The sequence below is a fragment of the Bidens hawaiensis genome, unplaced genomic scaffold (assembly GCF_021521415.1).
Source record: "Bidens hawaiensis isolate Kalapana, Puna unplaced genomic scaffold, B.hawaiensis_p1.1 tig00027063_1, whole genome shotgun sequence".
Taxonomy (NCBI): Eukaryota; Viridiplantae; Streptophyta; class Magnoliopsida; order Asterales; family Asteraceae; genus Bidens; species Bidens hawaiensis.
The window spans coordinates 262,515-277,500 of record NW_027505086.1 but is presented as its reverse complement, the minus strand read 5'-3'; positions in this window follow the sequence as shown (position 1 = coordinate 277,500).

Below are 14,986 nucleotides of genomic sequence, written 5' to 3'. Positions count from 1 at the left end.
TGGTTCATCTGTAAGGCCCCGTTACCGGTGCCTCACTTTAGCGTCAGATTTACTCATAAACACAGATCTTACAAATCAGAGTTAATTAAAACGTTTCGCAAAAACGTAAACTTCAACTATTCTTTACAAAACATTCAATCTTTCCTTTAAACCATAATATAAAACATCATATGTAAAACATCATTCCTTCCATCTTCAGATGCCAACCGTTCAATCCATGCCATGTGCCATCCTCGTGCTAGCTCTATAGCTTGCTCACCTGCGTGCATACTAAAAGTCAGCTATGTTGAGTGAGTTCTAGTTAATCAAGCAACTTACCATACAACCATTACATGCAATTATATATGTGTCCGAAGACATGTGGTCCTCTGTTAGACCTGTTCACCTTACCACTTAGCCACTTAACTGTCCCCTACGTCTTAGTCACTTGTTTACTGAATCACATAGAGGATTGCCCTCCCATGCACTCACGTTATGCCACTTAATAACGAAGGCACGTATAGGCTTGTCCCACCACGCACTCACGTTATGCCACTTTTAATAACAAATGCACACATAGGCTCACCCTACCACGTACTATTGTCATGCCACTATCACTCTTACTAACCCCTCACCACTTCTATCACACTATACTTCTACTTGTATATCACACACTTCCTATATCAGTACATCATTTACATAATAAGAAAGTCGCATCATAGCATTCATACACACTATTAACTACTTGGCAATCATTCTCCTTGGAGATACGTGCAATATCCGAAGATCGTTCACACACCGACAAGAATTCATAGTTAACTCGTATATCATTTATAGCATACACTTACCACTTAAGGTAAGTGTATTCACACTATCGAGTATACACACAGCCCCGAAAACACAACAAGGAAATGGGGCTAGAAACTCACTTAAATGCAATTACATTCACCGTAAATGGTTATTCCTTTCTTTAGTTATGCACGGCTAACTGTATATGTAACGATTCCGACGAAACCAGGTATACCCTAACCGATAGACGTTAGTTACGTCATATGTAATGTCGGGTACATGAGTTACCATGGTAATTATACGAGAATACATGGTTCATTGTATTGATTGTACGTGAATATATAATTCACCGTATTGAATATGCGATCAAACGATCGATAGTTATTGAAACCCGAATGAATCGAGGGTTCAATTATAGACGAGATATATGATATTTAGTGATGTTACGAAGTATTAAAGCTTCGGGATGAGTGGATTAAAGCACAGAAAAAGGATTTCGATTTAATAGTACGTCGGTACGTTAAACGAAACCTTTAATACCAAACCGAGCAAGAGACGATCGATCAAGCCGAAAAAGATGCGTAATAACTAATAATATGACGTTTTAAGTTAATAAATGTCATGGTTTAAGTTTTTAAATCGGTTTTATATAAATTTCATTTTTAGCCGAAAAAAACGACCGTTTTAGCCTCGTTTTAAGCCGAATTAAACATTCAACCGAAAAACGAACTGAACCAGATTATCCAAAACATTATCCGGATTACGAGAATCCAAACATGTGGCCTAAAATGAAGAGGTGGGTCCCACCCCACCCCTCCAAGAGACCGATCGGACTACCACCCCCACAAACCCACTTCATTTTTCTTTTTTCACACAAAACCATCCAACAATCTCCAATCCTCTCAAGATCATGATCCAAAACCGAGAGTTTTTAGCAAGAAAACAAGGTAAATAAGCGAGTTAATCACGTTTCCATCTTCGTTTCTTGAGTTTATTTGCAAGAAAATGAGGTTTCAAAGATGAAAAACGATTCTTGCATGATCAAGTGATGTATACGGGTTATACAAGGGATCTTGGTCCAAGAAAGGGGTTAAACGAACCAAGAACGAATTTTTACGGTTTAAATCTTTGTTTTTGTATCATAACCGTAACCATGAAAGAAATGGCTTGATCGTGAGTTGGACTTGCTTGGTATTGTGGTATGTTGTTTGTAGGATCTGTGTTTAGTGGTAGATAAGGCGGAAAGACGAGTTTGTAGCTTGTAGTGGCGGAAAAAGAAAGGTATATTCGGTTATTGTTGGTGTATGTGTTTTTGGACAGATTGTTGGTCGTTTAGAGTTAGGTCATGAAATTTTACAGGGATGTTCTACACATGAAAATAAGAGTTGTGTGAATTTTTGGTAATTTTTGGATAAAGGATGAATATTTGGTGAATTTAATGCTCGGTTTTGGCCAAAAATGGTGAAAAATAGTTAAATATCATGAAAAATTCTGGAAAATTGTAGATAAGCTTTTTATATCATCTATAAGTCACACACAAAATTTGAGGTCAGTTGGAGAAGACTAAATAGGCTTTTCGGTTAAACGAGTTCTAGGGATTCTAGCTCGGTTTTAGTGAAAATGGCATGTAAAAGGGGATTTTGGTTCTGGAAAAATTACAGGGGACTATGTGGATGTCAGGGGACATCCAGGAAAAATTTGGGATTTTTCTAAGATCGTTTGGTATTTACGACATATTTAGTGTTTAAATGGTGTTTAAAAATAGATAAATAAATTTTAAATATAGAAATTAATTCTGGAAATATTTTTATAAATTTCCCCACGGTCAAAATGTTATTTGTACAAAATTTCCAGATCCGAGGTTAAACGGATAATTATTTGTGACTAATTATCAAACTTTTAAAGTTAAAACGCGTAAACCGGTGAAGTTCGCTTAAGCGAGCTGACTGGTGTATAAAAACCCTAAAAATGGACTATTTTCATATAATTGAGTTAAACAAGTAAAAATGAATCATCCGAAAATAATTCGGATGATTTGGGTATTTTTAACCGATTTAACAGTTTCCGGTACGCCAAAAACGGAAACGGGTCCCGCGGTCAATCGGGGCGTCTAAACCGAGTACTAATTTCACCACTTTAATTAAATTATCAGTCAACAACTATTTTCGGGTCGTGTGTGACCAAACTCATTTTGAAACATAAAATTGGATAACCGTGCTAGGCACGCAAAACGGGGAAAACAAGCTATTAGAAGATTTGACTGTTGAACTCTAAACGACATCACAATCTGAGTCCGGAAAAGTGTTTCTGGTTTAACCTTGCCCCCAGAACGGGTACAGTGCTGGGTTAACAGTGTCCCCAGATGTACCGGTTAACCTGGTTAAAGTTATATTAATAATGAGTGTATAGTAACGATCGTAGGGATCATATTACAGATTGGACGTGTTAACTGATAATGATTGTTGCTACCTGCTTGCATGTGCTAAGGTGAGTTTCACGAACCCCTTTTTCTGAATTGTTTTAAATGTTTTCCCGGGGCGGAAGCATGTTACTACTGAAATATTTAAGTACATACTGAACGCATGGATTTGCGTGGATTTTACTGAACGCATGGATTTGCGTGAATTTATATATATTGTTTATTGTACGGGAATCGTACGGAAATGTACTAAGATGATAATTGTCTGAGTTGTTAATATTGTAAGGTCCCGCAACAGTGTTCTGGGTTAACAGTGTCCCCAGATGTCATTGGAAGTGTTCTGGGTTAACAGTGTCCCCAGAGGTTATTGGAAGTGTTCTGGGTTAACAGTGTCCCCAGATGTCATTGGAAGTGTTCTGGGTTAACAGTGTCCCCAGAGGTTATTGGAAGTGTTCTGGGTTAACATTGTCCCCAGAGGTTATTGGAAGTGTTCTGGGTTAACAGAGGTTTCACTTGTGGGCTCAGCATAATTACATTGATAATATTATATTTTGATAATGATATATCATGGTTTACTAAAATTGTGAAACTCACCAACTATTCGTAGTTGACCCGTTTTCTCACATGCTTTTCAGGTACGAATTAGATGAAGTGATTGCTTACGTGCTAAGTGCTTGATGTGTGTAAGATTTGTGTGCGAGATGTTAGGATACATTATAACAGATAGAATTATGAATCGTATTGTATGATGTGTGTATCACCTAGACGGTAATGAAAGATGAGATTATGTAATTTTGAAGTATATTAATGCATTCAGTTTTCTTTATAAACAATGTGGTTGATATCAGAGGTGTCTGTCGCATCCCGTTTACGTTTCCGCTGCGGTTGCGGGGTGTTACAGTATAATAATTACACGTATCAATTAACTATCTTTATCCATATCGTATTTCTGGTTTAATTATAACCCTCAACGAACGGGGGTTCGGGGGCAGTGCCCCTGGCAGCGGGGTTCTAGGGGCGGCATCCCCTAGCAAGGTCCAATGGGCAGATAATGTGTTTTGCATACAGTTATTAGTGTTGTATTTGCATATATTCAATAGTGTGTATAAGATAATGCATTTGTGTTGTATTGTGTGCAATAAAACACTATTTTATATATGCAATACACATTAATGAACATATGCATTATATCGATGGTTTTTTTTAAAAACAATATCATCTTATTAGAAGGAGAAAAGAAAAAAATTGAAAATATTTTTTTTAAGTTAAAAATAATTCTTTAGTAGTTCTCTAGTTCTCTCTCTGAAAGAAGTTCTCTCTAGATCCCACCCCTATATATATATATATATATATATATATATATATATATATATATATATATATATATATATATATATATATATATGGGAAAGGTTAAAATAAAAACCCACTGCAGTTGAGAAAACCACGTAAATCCTATCTAAGCCTTTGATTTGTTGCAATTGATGGTTGAGATCAAATGAGGATCATTGGTACAATTTTTTATATTTAAAAAAACATGTTGTAAAAGCTGAAGGGTAAGACGGTCATTTGACACAACCCTTATTTTATGTCAAATCAGCTTACACGCACACACAATATGTAAAAGAAATCGTTCAAAATTTAAAACACACTTACCCACACAAATCATCCTCACACTGACCGCTTCATCTTCTAGTTCTTCTAGAGAGAGAAACAAGAAAATCGGTGGAAGAAAGATAAAATCTCCGGCCATCCGATTGCGGTCGTCTACACAATCGGTAAGCTAGGTTCGTACATATACTTCATTGAAGATACAAAATGTATGTCTTGGTTGGTAGCAAAGCTATTTACGGTTTAAGTTTTGGGTTTTCAAACATTTACAGTGATCTTTCGATAACAAAAAAATAGTTGACTCTGAAAGTTTTTCTACCCGATGTCATTGTGTCGTTTGAAAATTTTGGCTTTTATTTAAGTGAAAAAAAACCTAGATGTGGTCTAAAGTTTTATTAGCTGATTTTTTGGTATGTGGATAAAAAAAACCTAGATGTGTCGTTTGAAAAGTTTTTGTTTGTATGGTATATTTTTTAATATCTTTTTGGATTAGTTGTAGAAAATGAAAGAAAGCACATCCAAGAAGAAGTACTTTGTAATAGACAGAAGAAGTAGAACCATTTCCAAAAAAAAAACAAAGAAAGAACTTGAAAACACCGTAAGGAACCCAATCTATGTGAAAAGCTCAAAGAAGAAAGGATGTGCCACCGCTGAGGTTGAACAAAAAGGTATTGACAAGTTTAAAGTTACAATAAATGTACTTTCTTTTATGGTAAATCTTATTGTAACTTTGTTTTTTGTTATTAATGCAGGAAATATGAATAAAGGGTTTAGCAACACAATTAGAAACCCGATCTTTATAGAGTCAACCAACAAGAAAAAGAGTAAACAGAAAGCAAAGAATGAAGAAAAAGAAACACTGTACACCTATAAGAGTTAAAAATAACATTAATGATGAAATTCTATTGGGTTGATTGTTAATAATTACAAATTTAGAAGAAAGCGAAGACAATTTGGGGGATGATAGGTTGAAAAGCAAAGGAGGTTTAAAAAGAAAATGATATGAAAAGAGGAAAACCAGAAGTCAGAAATGTTCAGGTATTACTAAAATTGGCAACATTATAGAGATATGAAAATTTGAAGAATGTAATTGTGTTATTGTGTGAACAGATTCTGATGGTAGTGACTACCAAGAGGATACTACACCCGATAAATGGAAGGTGCAAAAGAAAAAGCAACGGGACCAAGATTAAGAATCAGGTATAAGTTATATATTACGATTAAACCTTTGAATTATATTATATGTTTTAATCAATAAAATGTAGAGTGTTCGTCTAAACTGGATTCAAGAGAAATTGAAGAAGACGAATCTGAATAAATGAATCAACCAAGAAGCGGTACTAAGCAAGTGGGGAAACTGAAGTTGCATAAAAATAAGCTTTCAGGCAAAAATAAAAATATCTGGTGTAATATTGAGTTTTTGGTATAATGACATTATAAATTGTTGAAGGTGAAAGTTCAGTTGTTTTGAAAAATCAAGTAATAACATATGTTATTTATTAACTAAACAAACGTTTTTGTTAGTATGATTTTATGTTTCACAAACGCTATCAATTAGAACATAAAGGTTGTGGTTACAAAACAAAAAGAATGATTAAAGATTATAAATGATAATCAGAAAAGACATACAAATAAGAGTTCAATAAGCAAGACTTGTAAGTATTTGCTGATTTAAAAAACAAAATCAGACAGCCAGGAGATTGACATAAGGAGGAAACGCAAGGCGGGAAAGAGAAAAAAAGCCGGTAACTTGTAGCATGTGAAGTTTAACACAGATTTTGTAAAATGTGTTTCAGAATTTATATAAAAATTGATTAACTTGTTAATACTAGCAGGGTATGAGGCAACAGATTCTCAGGGGGAATACTCAAACGAAGAGGAAACAGGTATATATTGTTAGATATCAAACAATTAAAAGTTTGCGAATTGTGGACCTGTGTTTGTTAAAAATAACTAGATTTAATTACCCAAACAGGTGAGAAGATCCAGTGGTCAAGGAAAAAGTTTTTGGGGGAAACTAACAAGAGAGTGTAAAAAAGATAGGGCAAAATCATCGGACGAAGAGAAGAGAGAAAAGTGGCACGGTATAAGAACAAGGTCATCACCTTCTCAATTATTCATGTGCATAAAGGACTTAAGAAAAAATCAAAGGAAAGGACTATAGAAAAAGGGTTTTGGGAGGATGCTACACTTCAACATTGACGGGATACTGGCCAAGTTAGCACATTTCGTTGTTGGCAAGTTCAATCCGGATAAAATGAGCATTGAGGTAGAGTCAGGAAGTATTAAGGTAACCAAAAAAGGCAATAAGGAGATTGTTTGTAATACCATGTGGGGGTGAAAAAATTGAGCATCTCAAGTATCATGAAGAATGTGAAAACATTGTGTCAGAATGGAGAGACAGATATCCAGGAATTCATGTTGCCCCAACAGAAATTGTGGCAAAAATAAGGGAAGTTGAGGACAAAGACACGTTTACGTTCCGTCTTGACTTTTTAGTGTTGTTCTTATGCATCATGGGGGACTGCAAAACTCAAGGAAGATATAGACATAAAATATTGCACTACATAAGTAGCAAAACAAATTTCAAGATCATTGATTGGGGCTCTTACATTATGGAATGCTTGAAAACATGTAATCTTGGATGAGAAAGATGTAATGTCAGCAAGTACTTTTGCGGGCCACTGATAGTTTTAACGGTAAATCGTTAGTTATTTTAATAACATTTGAAAATGTATAAACACTTTAACTGGTAGGAAACTAAGAACTCATTAACTTTGATGTTACAGCCTTTATATGTTGAAAGCATGGACTTCAAGGAAGTGTGTTCAGATGAAAATACGAACCCAATTAAGTTTTGGAGTAAGGAGTTGCTTAGTGCAAGAGATAGAAAAGAAATGTTAGCAGGAGGATTCGAAGTGTGGGAGAAAAAGATAAGAAGTAAATGGATAAAGGAGGAGAAAGGTGACGAGGAAGAAGTTTTGTAGGTGAGAAGTTACAAAGTTAGAACATATGTTGTTTGTTAAATGAAACATATGTTAATGTGTATTATGTTTTTCTTGTAATAAAGGCTAAGGTGTACGAAGCAAAAGAATATCTTGAAGAGTTTGAGAGTGCAAAAAAACAAATGGGTAAAATGTTAAGAAAGTTAATAAAAAAATACATGTAGTCGGACGAGTTTGAAGAACTTTGCAGCCTCTACAGAAGTGCGTTAATGGTAAAGGTAGGAGATGGAACAAATGGTGATGAAGATGATACTGGTAAGTTAATTTCTAATGTTTTGTATGACCAAAAATGTGAAGGTGAGATATTACATAAATAATTGACTCGCTTATAAATCAATACCAATATTGTTTTTAAAAACATTAGAATGGTGAAAAGAGAGTTATGAAGAAGAAACAGAAGTCCAAGATGAGGAAAATCTAGGAGACGCAACTGAAGTAAGCTTAGACAACGACCAAGACACGGATAACGTCAGCGGTGGAGGTTCGTGAAACAAAACAATAAACAACTAAAGTAAAAAAAATATTAGCACATAACATAACGCAGATGATCTATAAATTCTTTTGTCAAATCCATTTATCGCAGAAGATGAACACCGAGACGATATGGAAAGCGAAGGGGATGACGTGGGAGAGGATACGCAAAGCAAAGGGAATAATGACGATGTGGCAAATGTGGCAGACTCACAGAGCAAATACGATGTACAGGTTGGTGAACAAGACGAAGAAAGGGGTTTGAGTGAAGAGGAAAATAAAGAAGACATGAATAGCATTGAAAAAGCAGAAGATGCAAGTAAGTACTCAGTTGTATTAAATCATAAAAATGTTAGGGTCAAAATACATATATGTAGAACCAACTGAGTTTTGCTAGGTATGAAAAAATTTGTGGCAGGTGGAAAAAATGAGGATGAAAAATTGGAAGAAGAAGATGTGGATGACGACGGAGATAATAAAACAACACCAGATGAGAGTACTACTGGGGGTGATGAAGGTTGGCTGACGACAGATAAAACCAGAGAACCACAAGGGGGTAACAAAGGGAGAACAAAAAGGGAAGCCGCCAGAAAACAAAAGGCACAAGGTAAGCCAAAAAAATACATAGTGGCTGGTAATATATACAGTTTCAAGTTATATTTATTTGGATTTTGCAAATCATGGAGATTCGAAAATTGATGCGCCGTCTTTCAGACTAGGGATTTCACAGATTGGTAAAAAAATTCACATTATTTGTTAGTTACTTATTTCATAAAAAGTGAAAATTAAAACGGTATGACAAACATATTTGGTGTGTTTTGTATGAGTTGCAGAAACACCAAAAAGGACCAACAAAACTGGTGATCCGGGAAAGTATTCGCCTAAAACAGTAAAAGAGGATGATAAAACAGGTATTCAAAAATATAATGTAATAATGAATAAATATAATCCTTGATAACAACATATTTGTATCTATTGTCGTAGACACACCAAAAAAGACAAAGAAAATAGTGGATGTAAAAACACCATCGCAGCAAAAAGTTAAAGAGGAACAAACAAAAGGTATTAAATGTCGGTATACTGTGAAATGGAGAATGAAAATTGTATAAACAACCTAATTTTGGTGTTGTATATAGTTTCTAGGCACACCAACAAAGAAAATGTTGACGTAGGAAGCTCATCACATCAACGGTCAAAGATGATCAAAGCAGAGGTATTTATATAAGGCAGTTATAAACGAAAGTTTAGGAAATTAATTGTCATATGTTATTTTTGTAAGGAAAACATACGTTATAAATTGGTTATAATATGTGCTATATGTAGTTGAGCCGGTGAAAATGGGAATAGATCTGAGCGGTGTTATTTCTGAAGTGGAGAAAAAGAAGGCGACATTGAAGAAAAAGGGGGGTTGGAGGGAAAGCAGGAAAAATGGAAACAATGAGTTAGGTGTTGGATATTGAAAGCATGACAACGAGTTCAGAAGATAGAATATGGGACTACGTGATGGTTGAGAAGGGAAACAATGAAGATAAACAAAGGTAAGTTACTACAAAAATAATGATTGGGTTATTGTGGTGTCCATTCTACTAACTCGAATGTTACTGTAATACAGAAAATGGGGACAAGAAAGTGGAGGGCTGCCGTCGAAGTAAGTGCAATATTAAAATGGGTTTTCTTTATTGTGTGCTTTATAATTTTTAAATACAAAATTACTAACAAAAGAAATTAACATGCAGTAAAATAATATTCTCAACGAGTCACAGGCTGAGTGCGGATGTGGAGGTGATTAGGAGTTTGAACTACGAAGAGAAGATAGACAAGAAGGTTGTGAACTTGTGGTCGGCAATATTGAATGAGAACATAACTTTCGAAACACCAAAAACACCGAGAAGATATTTCCTAAACACAGAAGTGATGATAAGTTCCGTATTTATTCATATTATGAATCCAAACAATACTTACATATGTGAAAACAGGATGAGGGGTTGATAGGGTCGGGGAAAGCTGACGAGAAAGTGAGAGAAGCAAAGTTCGCCCAAAACATGTACATTGCAATGAGGTCAGACCTGAGTATATGTAGTTCAAAACAATAGACGTGGTCTACTTCCCAGTAATGACACGATGAGTATTTTGTGGTGGTGTTCAATCTTAAGAACCCGTCAATTTTCACAATTGACCACTTCCCAAGTATGTTTCCGTTGGCAACAATACGGGACAATGACGTGTTGAACACAAACACACAGCGTACAAACTGGTAGGCATCTAGCTAATGAAACAAAAAATATGTCAACTAATTTAGTAAAATAAAACAACCAATTGTATTTGGTAAATATGTTAATTACTTTATTAACGGTTTTGTAGAAAGACATGTTTGTGAGGTATTTGGAGTAATGGAATCATCAAAAGAGTCAGGAGATAAGGGGGAGTAAAATTGAAAGAATTCAAGTAAAGTGGGCAATCACAAATCACACGACAGAAGGTGGAGTGATGTTGAGGAGGCATATGGAGACTTTCATGGGCGAGGGAGATAACTTTGAAGCGAGGTTTGCTAGACAAGGCATGAAGAAAAAAGTCAACTTAAAAGTTTTAGGAAAAAAATATTATCAAAAATTCTTTTGTCAGACTTAAACAATCTGAAACAACAAGTTTGGATGGAGGCAGGAGGTAAGTGAAAAATGATCCCATGACTTCAGAATGCTGTTGATTAAACTTGGACATTGTTTTGTAAAACTTTTATTAAGTGTGGGGTAGGGTACTGTGGGGTCTAAACTTGATTTGTTTAAGTAGATATTTTGAAGACTATTGATTAGGGTACCATGGGTGTGGTTAAATTAAGTGTAGTAAGTGGTTGGGGGAAAAGACGTTACGGATGTGACGTCTGTATTTTTGTGTATCTTTTGTTTTACAATATGATGGTGGAAAAAATGATAGGTAGTACTTGTGGGCCCCTTATGTGTTTATGTCAAGGTTTAATATGTAAATTGTGGACTAAAATTGTCTTTGGAAATAGATATTAGTTGTATCCCTGTATTGAATACCAAGGACAACAAGATTTAAAGTAAAACAGTAGAAAAGTACTAGATGTGACACTTGCGTAGCTGTACTGTAGTTGATTGAACACGTGGAACATGAAACAAACAGTTAAAAAGGTATAAGTCGGGGTACCATTTATAAAATCAATAAATGGGGGGAGTAGACTTAATTTCTTGAACACATGACTATTTGGAGAACATTCGAAAAAAATAAAAATGTTAGCTGAGCAACAGATATGCTAGTTTGACCTTACGATTTCGGTTAGACATAATTTTTTTTTCTGTTAGATTGACCAACAGGTATGCTAGTTTAACTATACGATTTCGGTTAGACATAATTTTTTATTCTGTTAGTTTGACCAATAGGTACGCTAGTTTTACAATACGATTTCGGGAAAATGACCATACGATTTGTTATATACAATATGTTAAGCCTGTTTACATAACATATGGTAACCCATTGGATTGTGTGATACCAATGTTAACATATGCTTTAAGAGACCATAAAACATATGTTACCAAATTAACATATGTTTTCAAATACAACCTAACATATGTTATCCATGTTACCGAAATTGATCTATTGTTACAAAACATATGTTAACACTTTCTCCTAACATGGCATAGTCGAGTGGTGAATGGAAAAAAATAATCTAAAAAGCATATAGCTTGAATTCAAAAACATAGTTAAAAGCATATAGTTAGAAGAAAGTTGTAGACTTAAAGGTCATTTTATGTGGGATCCGTTTTTATGTTAAGTGAAATTAAAGATTAATATATCGTAACAACTACTAACAACCCATTAGTAAAAAGCAAATAGCTTGAATTTCGAAAACATAGTTAAAAAAAATATAAACCCAAAATAACGAACAGAAAAAAACCGGAAAACAAGCTTTAGTAATACGAGATTCTTTTTTATAAATGCTGCTACATGTCTTCGTCTTCGTATATAAATGCTACAAAAAGTACACCTGATAAAAAGAAAAATGTTTTTTAAAGCATATTGTACTATGTTGTACTTTTATAAGTTAGATCATATTATTTTCAAGCTGGTACTCTTGGTAGGGTTACATTTACCTCGTAATATATACGAATGTACTATGTAAGAGGTCTACTATGTAGGTAACATATCAACTAAAGATAAGCTAGTTAAGTAGGATAAGACAACTAGGAATGACAACTGAAAGCATGTACGATGCACGTTCACCGGAAAAGTTACCTTTTGATAAAGTAAGCTATCTAAGTAACCAAACCAAACTAGGGTCCCAACCAAACTAAAACTAAATAAAAAATAAGAGAACCAAAACCACCCAAAAAAAAGTTAACACGACAATAAGAATGTCCCTAACGCGTATTTGGCGTCGCAAAACTTTAACATCATCTTCAAGCTTGTTTTTTGATTTCAACAACCCATGAATGATTTGCTTAAAACAGTCACGCATAGGCTGATCTAGCCAAACAAAATAACCACACTTGTTCTCCTGCATTTAAAAAAAAGGAAAATTAAAATTACAAAATATAGTGTATTTAACATAATTGTATACCATATGAGGATATGAATAAAACAGCATCCAAGATTCAAATCGGTCCAAGAAGTACGTAAGGTGGCAACCTTATGGCAGTAGCAGACATACATACTGATGAGACTGATTTTATGAATGTGGTTTTTCAAGGAAGCCGTGTGGAATGACTTTGTGAGTGTTGGATGGGTATTTAACAACAACTCAGTGGGTGGAAATAAGAAATGTTAAAGTAATAAAAGAAAATAAATGCAAGAGAATATGGTAGGAAGGGAAAGTAATAGGACAATTAATTGATTTACATTATGGGTCCTTGACACAATTCCCAATATAGTAAAAATAAGTAGTGACCAAACACAAAGTCAACAATATTAAGGGTCCTTGGCATCTGTCACGTGAACTAGTACATTTAAAAAAAGAAAATAAAATATAACCATAGGAGACTGAATAAAAGTACAACAACATAGTACACATACATCGGGAAACACTTAAAAAACCACCTAATACATTTAAGGGTGGTAGATACATGGGATCCCGTAGATACATTTAACATAAATAAAACATCCCTTAAACAACATAACATAGAGTACATTATTTTAGAAAGTGACCATCTAAACTGAGGGGGTTACAAACTAACGAACAAAGTAGAAACGTTTGCAACAGTGACAGAAGTCAAAAGACGGAGTTGGGTATGGAAAAAGAGTGGTGATGTTAGGCAAGGGGTTTTCGAAATCATAATAAAACATCCATTCATCATGATGTTGATCGCAACTACTTGAAGTATATTGTAGAAGACGACTGTATTTTAATCTTAGAAAGAGGAACTAATCTACGACGAGGTGTAGACATGATAAACTATTGGAAAAAGGGTTGTTGTACAAAACAATAGTGTAAGTATCCCCTTTATATAATGAAAAGTTGAAGGAGGTTAGATGAAGATGTGATGTGCTAATAAATGTAAGTCCAAATGTCAAATGGTTGTTAAGACCTTAAGGGTAAAAAAAATTATTAACAAAGAAAACACAACAAGAACAAGAGTATTGGTGCGGAATACTAACACTTGGTGATTCAAGAACACGAGTAAACACAAGAGAGTAACGCAGGATTGATTCAAACCACACGTATTATTAAGATACGTCGGGTGCTTAAGCACTTACAATACTTGCACGTCTAGTAAGTTGTAGACGGCCAAAAACCAATACAAAAAATGAGTGAATGAACAACCTTAACCCTATACAATACATGCACTATATATAGGGAAACCAAACACCTAAGCCCATATGAACCAAAAGCCCACCGAGATCTCTAAAGAGATCTCGGCTTACATAGTAAACCCATAACCCAGCCCACTTAGTGTAGACTAAGTACAAACCATATAAAACTAGGCCCAACAATCTCCCCCTTGGTTTGTAGCTTTGTCTTAAATCATGCTCCATGTAGTCAATATCTGCATCCTTTAACGCACCTGCCCAAAACTTACACCTGATAATAGATGCAACCATGCTCGTGTATTCTTTGGTGGCCGTTTCAAAGAGTGGATCAGCTACTATCTAGAGTCTTGATATCCCTTACTCCAAACTTTAGCAAATCCCTAGGATTAACGAATCGGTATTGACCTTTCCCCTTTTGTAACTTGATAATAATGGTGGCAGTCAAAGTGTCATAGAACCAGAACCTCATATTATCTAATGTGCCATCCGGAATCGCATCAGGTACAGGAATATGAGTGGCTTTCTTTGTAGAAGGCCACATAACATTGACCATGGTCTTTCCTGTCTTTGGATCCTGAACCCCCTTTGCTTTCTTCAAAAAGGATTCTACAGTCGTCATATTTGGGAAGCCTTGATCAACTTGACTTCTCAGAAAATTCCAGAAGTCTATACCACGCTTGTCATTCGTTGGATTGGTGAATGGAGAATTTATTAAGTCACTCAGTTCCACTTTAGTCCAGGAGCCAAAATCTTTCATCTTCTTGTAATATTCAGTGGTTCCTGACTTCCTCTTTACCCACCACATATTCTTGTTCACATCAAAACCCCATGATAGAACTCCCGATCGATCACCGTATTTATCTGAGAACCCCTTTTGAAAAGTAACGACGAACCTGTCTGGATGATCTGATGATTCAACATTCTGATTTGAGTTCTTCATCACCAGCAG